The sequence below is a fragment of the Littorina saxatilis genome, linkage group LG17, assembly GCF_037325665.1.
Source record: "Littorina saxatilis isolate snail1 linkage group LG17, US_GU_Lsax_2.0, whole genome shotgun sequence".
Taxonomy (NCBI): domain Eukaryota; kingdom Metazoa; phylum Mollusca; class Gastropoda; order Littorinimorpha; family Littorinidae; genus Littorina; species Littorina saxatilis.
Window position 1 is genome coordinate 11,273,675 of NC_090261.1, and position 8,735 is coordinate 11,282,409.

Below are 8,735 nucleotides of genomic sequence, written 5' to 3' on the forward strand. Positions count from 1 at the left end.
GATCACTCTTGCACTCTCGCGCTCGCTGTTGGCTGGGTCATCATGAAACGGACCTCTCTCCGATCGGCAAGGACGGCGGCAGTTGTTTGTCGGTAGTTTATGACCAGGCTTCTTGGGGGACTTTTTTTTTCTTTTTTGGTCTCCCCCGCCGTCACGGTTATGGAACTTTATTGCACCTACCGTGGAATTTCTGGCAAAAAAAGACGGAATTTTATGGCTGAGGTTATGTCCGAGGTTGACCCTTACTAACCGGGAACGCAGAAGAAGAAGAAGAAGAAGAAGAAGAAGAAGAAGAAGAAGAAGAAGAAGAAGAAGAAGAAGAAGAAGAAGAAGAAGAAGAAGAAGAAGAAGAAGAAGAAGAAGAAGAAGAAGAAGAAGAAGACCCTTACCAAGAAAACAGTGTCTTTGCAAAAAAGGGGTACTCGTCCGGCCATAAAACCTATTATAGAAAAACAACAAAAACAACGGTAGGCTTATTGTAGTTTCGTGTTCTGTGGGTCGACTTGAAACACACCCTGTTAACTCATGAAAAGAATCAAAGAAAAATTAATAAATAAGATTAATAACTGAGCAACTAAAGAAATATAAATGCAATAAAAAGGACAAACAAGTAAATTAAGAAATAAATAGGCCCAAAAGTAATGAAATAGATAATCAAATAAATGATCAAATAATCAAATAGTTGAATAATCAAATAAACTAAATTAATGAATAAATAGGGATACAAAAAAGAAGAAATGCAAAGAATAACTGTTACCATCTATTGTGATATCTGCAACTGTGTTAGTGTCGGTTTGTATGTTCTATTTTGCCGCATTCACTGTGCACGTATGAGTGTGTGTGTGTGTGTGTGTGTGTGTGTGTGTGTGTGTGTGTGTGTGTGTGTGTGTGTGTGTGTGTGAACTGATTAACAATCACTGACGAAAAAAAATCTGGAGATGACAACACGCCGCGTTAAAAGTAAAAGCCCTACTTCCAACGGCTTTATTCACGGTCCTTGACTCACTAAGTTCAAGAACCCTTCATCCTGATAACAGATTCTGAGCCTTGCGCTGAACGGGCTCGAGGAGGTCGCTATTGCCCGGACGCTTGGCAATAACTTTCAAAAGCTAAAGGGGGAAACGGATCAGTAATGACTGTGACGCAAAGTCTGTCAATTATTGTCACGCATGGACGAGCACTTTGGACTCACGGCTTCGCTGACTGGGTCATCATAAGACGGACCTCCAACCGTCAAGGACGGCGGCAGTTGTTTGTCAGTGGTTTATGACCATTACTTTTGGGGGGGACTTTCAGTTCTTTGTCTTTGGTCTCTCGCCGTCACTGTTATGGAAGTTTATTGCACCTACTGTTGACTTCCTGGCATACAATGACGCATATTCATGGGAGAGGTTATGTCCTCGGTTGACTGTCACCAAGAACCGCCAGATAGAAGTGTCTTTGCACAAATAAAATAGGGGCACCCGTACGGCCATAAAACTACTCATATAGATATTCCTCCGAAAACAACGGTATTATAGTATCATGTTCTTTGGGCCTACTTGAAACAACGCTGCAAACTCATGAACATAATCTCACACGGCTTACGCGCTTTGAACTTCGGATAAGGCGCTATATAAATACCCGTTATTATCATTATTATTATTATTATTATTATTATTATTATTATTAAAGAAAAATTAAGATAAATAAGTGTGCAATCAAACGAATGGAAATGTAATGACTAAATGTAATAGAAAGTACATACAAATACAATAACAATTAATAGGCATATTAACTGATGTACCCAACAACAATCATGAAGATAATAAAATAAACAAGTCGCGTAAGGCGAAAATACAACATTTAGTCAAGCTGTCGAACTCACAGAATGAAACTGAACGCAATGCAATTTTTCAGCAAGACCGTATACTCGTAGCATCCTCAGTCCACCGCTCGTTTGTTTGTTCGTTCATGGGCTGAAACTCCCACGGCTTTTACGTGTATGACCGTTTTTACCCCGCCATTTAGGCAGCCATACGCCGCTTTCGGAGGAAGCATGCTGGGTATTTTCGTGTTTCTATAACCCACCGAACTCTGACATGGATTACAGGATCTTTTTCGTGCGCACTTGGTCTTGTGCTTGCGTGTACACACGGGGGTGTTCGGACACCGAGGAGAGTCTGCACACAAAGTTGACTCTGAGAAATAAATCTCTCGCCGAACGTGGGGACGAACTCACGCTGACAGCGCGGCCAACTGGATACAAATCCAGCGCGCTACCGACTGAGCTACATCCCCGCCCATCCACCGCTCGTGGCAAAGGCAGTGAAATTGACAAGAATTGAGCGGGGTAGTAGTTGCGCTGAGAAGGATAGCACGCTTTTCTGTACCTCTCTTCGTTTTAACTTTCTGAGCGTGTTTTTAATCCAAACATATCATATCTATATGTTTTTGGAATCAGGAACCAACAAGGAATAAGATAAAAGCGTTTTTAAATTGATTTCGAAAATTTAATTTTGATCATAATTTTTATATTTTTAATTTTCAGAGCTTGTTTTTAATCCAAATATAACATATGTATATGTTTTTGGAATCAGAAAATGATGCAGAATAAGATGAACGTAAATTTGGATCGTTTTATAAATTTTTTTTTTTTTTACAATTTTCAGATTTTTAATGACCAAAGTCATTAATTCATTTTTAAGCCACCAAGCTGAAATGCAATACCGAAGTCCGGCCTTCGTCGAAGATTGCTTGGCCAAAATTTCAATGAATTTGATTGAAAAATGAGGGTGTGACAGTGCCGCCTCAACTTTTACAAAAAGCCGGATATGACGTCATCAAAGGTATTTATCGAAAAAAAGAAAAAAAGTCCGGGGATATCATTCCCAGGAACTCTCATGTAACATTTCATAAAGATCGGTCCAGTAGTTTGGTCTGAATCGCTCTACACACACACACGCACAGTCACACACACACACACACACACATACACCACGACCCTCGTCTCGATTCCCCCTCTATGTTAAAACATTTAGTCAAAACTTGACTAAATGTAATGATGAAATAATCAAAATAAATCCCTGGAACGCCGAAGAAGAAGAAGAAGAAAATAAATCCATAATCAAATAAACTAAATTAATTGATAAATTAGGATACAAGAACAAATCAACAAAAAGATCAACTTTAACCTTCCATTGTGATATCTGCAATTTTCCGTCCCATTTATGCGCGCGTGTGTGTATGTATGTGTGCGTGTGTCGGTTTGTGTGTTCGATTATGTATTCACTGTGTGTGTATGTGTGTGTGTGTGTGTGTGTGTGTGTGTGTGTGTGTGTGTGTGTGTGCGTGCGTGTGTGTATGTCTGCCTGTGTGTATGTATGTATGTATGCATGCGTGCGAGCGTGCGTGCGTGCGTGCGTGAGTGAGTGTATGAAGGTGTGCTTGTGTGTTTGTGTGTGTGTGCGTGTGTGTGCGTGTGTGTGTATGACTGACTTCCAGGCACCGACAAAAAAATCTCGAGATGATAACACGCCGCGCTAACAGCCTCTTTCCACGGCCCTTGGCTCAATAAGTTCAAGAACCCTTCATTCTGATAACAGAGTCTGAGCCTCGCGATGGCCGGACTCGAGGAGCAGAATCGGTAACGGATCAATGATGACTGTGACGCAAAGTCTGTCAATTATTGTCACGCATGGACGAGCACTCTTGCACTCTCGCACTCGCTGATGTCTGGGTCATCATAAGACGGACCTCTAATCGTCAAGGACGGCGGCAGTGATTGTTTGTCGGTGGTTTATGACCATTTTTGGGGGGGACTTTCAATTCTTTGTCTTTGGTCTCCCGCCGTCACGGTTATGGAACTTTATTGCACCAAGTTCTATTGACTTCCTGGATGACGGAATTTTATGGTTAAGGTTATTTACGAGGTTGACTTTTAACCCAAAAAAAAACCGCCAGGAAAAAGTGTCTTTGAAAAAACGTGAAAGGCATCCTTCGGTAATAAAACTGATCAGAGATAACTTTACAACGGTGACAGAGTTTAAATCACCCTCTTGAAATCAGAAAATGTATAAAATTCGATTCACACACACCCACACACACTTCGCACATGTCATCAAATCAACCTGGGGGGGGGGGGGGGGGGGGAGATAGAGGATAACATTTAAAAAAAAAAAAGCTACTACGACGATCAAATCAATAATGACCATCTGAATCTGACTTCAGCACAGTTTAGAACAATAATTATTGAAAATAAACGGACACAGCCAGTGCAAGCTTAATTGATTTTTATGTCATCGCTCCCAGCTAATTTTATATACTGAAACAAAAAACAATTAAAGAAACAAAGAAAGAAACAAACAAACCATACCGAAATCACCAACACCTAAAGAGAATTGCAGAGGGTATTGTGTGTGCATCATCACCGAAGCTATTTTGTTGCCTCTGTTTTCACTAGGAACATTAATTTCAATGTTATTCATGTGTGTGCATTTAGACCAGCACATGGGTTTTAAACAAAACAACACATTAACGCTAGGGGAGCTGCTGAGACAAAAACAACCGTGTGCTTGTTCTCTATAAATCTTTGCTTACAGAAGCCCGCAGACGACCTTTATTCGGAAATTTGAATTTACTGTGAACAAAGATTGCTTATTTACTAAGTTTATAGTAGAGAAAATTAAAGAGAGAGAGAGAGAATTAAAGAGAGAAAGAGAATTAGAGAGAGAGAGAGAGAGAGAGAGAGAGAGAAAGAGAGAGAGAGTGAGAAAGAGAGAAAGAGAGAGAGAGAGAGAGAAAGAGAGAAAGGGAGAGAGAGAGAAATACACAGACACAGACAGTGATAGAGACAGACTAACAGACAGGCAGACAGACAGACAGAAAAACAGAGAGAGAGAGAGAGAGAGAGAGAGAGAGAGAGAGAGACAGACACACAAACAGACAGACAGACGAACAAACTGACAGACAGACTGACACGGGGCAGACACAAGGACAGACTGACAACGAGATTTTTCGATGTACAGACAGACAGACAGACTGACTGGCAGACGAACCGGGACGGACTGACAACGAGATTTTCAGATAAAAAGGATGGTATGAAAGGCTTGTTTTTCTCCGTCAGACATCATCAATGAAAACAAACAAACAAGAATTGCGTACATTATTTTGTTGTTGTTGCTGCTTTTTGTACTAATGTAAAAAAAAAAAAAAAAAAAAAAAGAGAAGGTAAAGTCACAAATCACGACGGTTAGTTAGACCTTACATCAATTTTTATTTTTATGTTCTCCCTATTCATATGATATTATACCGTTTAGAAACACATGAATATTGAGCGACGAGTTATGGAAAAAAAACAAATGCAACATATTACTGCCGAAGACTATTTAGCATTGTTTATAATAATGATGAAAATTTGAATTCTTTGAAAAAGCAGCGGACTTCAGTAATGGTCATAGCCGAAGATATCCATAACGCTTACACAACATTAGCATAACATGAAAGCAAATTGAATGGGCGGAGCTACACGACAGCGATTGGCGGAAATTGCCATCGCTATCGCTTCAGAGTCGCCTTGGGCTGACGTCACAGTAAAGAGGCGGGGTTTGGCGAGGAACAGGAGGCGCATTGACAGTGACAGCCAATCGTGGCGTACGTTGATCATCACGTGACAACATTCGCCAAGCTCGAGGCAGTCCCAGTCCCAGGAGATCCCAATAAAGTGCCGTGCACCCCAGTGTCAAATCAATTACTGTTTCAGCAGCCCGAGGGAAAAGTCGTCTTCAGATCGCGGAATTACTCTATCTTCATCAACGTTTGTGCCTGATTCCAAGTATTTTTTATCCGGAAGATACGTCCTAATTTGTGTTTTGGACTTCTTCTCGAAACCGAAACGACGTTCACGAAACCTAAGTGCTCTGTGGAACTTTACTGAGGATTTGTGATCTTGTATTTGAAGAAAAGTGCTAATAGTGACAGTGCACGTCCAGATCGGTCAAGGACAGCCCTTGTGGTGACATCTTCAACGACAGTGAATATTTTGTGATTTGTGTTCCCATAACGACATGAACAGCAACAGCACTCAGCGCCCGTGTGATGCCAGTTCAGGTATGTGAAGTTTACATTTACGACTACACGACTCGCTCTCTCCCCCCCTCTCTCTCTCTCTTTCCCTTTCCCTCTCTCCCTTTCTCTCCCTCTCTCCTCCTCTAGTCATAAACATTTATAAACTGCAATGTTTACATATTATGCGCTTATGTATATAAACTTATACTATTTCACTAATTATGTATTCATGTAGTAGTAGTTATTATAGTAGATGTAGTCACTCTTTGGGGCGAGGGCCAGATGCAAAAAAAAGTATTCCTATGCTTATTCTGTTACCTTCGTAAAATAAAGAATTGTCATTGTCTCTCTCTCTCTCTCTCTCTCTCTCTCTCTCTCTCTCTCTCTCTCTCTCTCTCTCTCTCTCAGAATCATTTATAATTGTTCTGTTTGCAAGTGAAGGCATTCACAAGTTTGACATGCCCGGAATATGCCTGGGAGGGTGGGTTATAGGGTGTGTCTTTTCTTTTTGGAGAGAAAACATAACATGTCATTCTCCCATACACACAAAAACTCCTTCATTTGATCTTAGTGTATGTTCACCCGCACCGAAATCCATGTAGGAGTACACCGAACACCGACTGCCGAAAATTATTCTCTAGCACTCTCACATTAGTTTTCTAGGAGATAGACATTGGGACTTTCTATTAATTAAGAATATAAAATAAAATAAAAAGATTAAATAAACATCTAAAATAAAGAAATCGTTTTTCAATGTTGTTTGTGCTTGACATCTTTCGGTTATTTTTTGAAAAATGTTTAATTATCGACACTGCCTATTTTTACCTTCTGGACTTTTTTTTCAACGGAAACATTTCTTATACGGTTTGTTCTTTTCAACACTTTTCATCGGCGCGGTAGGTTTTCACCTTTAATTGGTAGTTTTGAGGGGGGGGGGGGGGGAGGACACCGACAGCCGAAAAATTATTCTCTAGCACTCTTACGTTAGTTTTCTAGGAAATAGACATTGGGACTTTCTATTAATGATCTTAAAAAAAAAGAAAAGAGAACAAAAAAAGTCTATATTTCATGCATTAATTCCACTCTGGGAGTCGGACATCCCTGTAGAATATCGGAATATCAGAATACGATTGTAAAACTTCAGTCGTAACTACATTCATGGGTTTCTGGAAAATTATTATGGAAGCGATAAATATGTTCTTATACTGTTCCTAGATAGTCATATACAAGTCAATCAATACCTAAATGCCAGAAACATCAGCGACCTCTCATTACGGCGTTTCTTCTCTCTCAAGGCTATGATTAAACCATACTTTTTTTTTAAATTTCCAACCCCATCATCTAACGCCAGGATTGCCCCGTATCATATGCCCCGAATACCCTGAGGGCGAAAAACATCAATTTTATTGGGTACATTGCTAGGCAAGCGTGGTGCATCTATCCACAGCTTAAATTTCAGAATTTCAATGTTTCAAAGTCTTGTCAGTTTTTGATTGCTTGTCTCATTATTCTTTGGCATTTCGTTTCTTCTGTTGCCTTTGGTTTAGTAGTCGCTATATATATATATTCAGACAATGTTATGCTATGACGTACACCACAAACCGCACCATAAAATCAGTTTCAGCGAACAGAAAAACGAGGTTACAGTTACAGAAGTTTTATCACCTATATGTTTTTTTCAGTGATGTCTTGTTGGCTTTTCAAAATGATTTTTTTTATAAACTGGTTGTCAACTAATGTTGAGCTTACTTTTGTCTGTTTTGTTCTGTTATGTTTGTTTTTCTTCGCAATTCTTGTCAAGAGTTACTTGTCTGAGCCTTTCCAACACATTGTCTATTTCATCGTCAGTTAATTGCATTATGTTAGCAACGGGTGCTGGTCCCGCTCTCTCATTAATGCTCGCCTCCGATTCTTTGTTATCCAAGCTTCTTATCTCTGTCTCCATTTTGTCTGTCTTTTTGTCTTTCCATGTTTGTCTCTCTCTTCATGTCCGTCTCTCTCTAGTCTCTATCTCGGTCAATCTAAACAGAATTGGTGTTCCACATTTTTGTAAAAAGTTTGTGACATAGTATATAGTTCTACTAGCAAAAGAGGCACACATGATTGTTCATTTGAACACTAGTAAGTACTATGTTCACGTGCTACTATTGCAGCAGAACAATGTAGTATGTCACAAAGTGTTGAAAACTTGTAACAGAAATGTGTTCAAAAGTGGAACACATCTGTTTGGAGTGCCCGCCGGCTCTCCTCTCCCTTTATCCATATTTGACAGCGAGTACAATGTTAGTCAACATTTGTGTTGCAGAAACCCCAGTTTCTCACCCGATTCAGCAGGACACAGGACTACACTCACTGTCCGTCACCGCCTTTCTGCGAAGCTCCAGAAACGAGGAGAAGTCGGACTCGGACAGCTTGACCCTTGACCTGTCCGGAGAAGGACTGACCAGTGCTACCTCCACCCCCACCACCATGAGTCCGAACACGTCCAAGTCCTCTGTCGACCACACCCCGAACACATGTCTGAACACCTCAGAAACTGTGGTGAATGTCAGCCGCTCTCACGCAAGAAGCAGAGACGTTTCAGGTTTTAGCTCCCGCACCCCTGTGTCGGGTTTTGACAATGCTAGTCAGTCCTACACTCCCCATAGCAGAGTCTTTGAGTCCATCTACACCCTGAACGCAGAATCCAG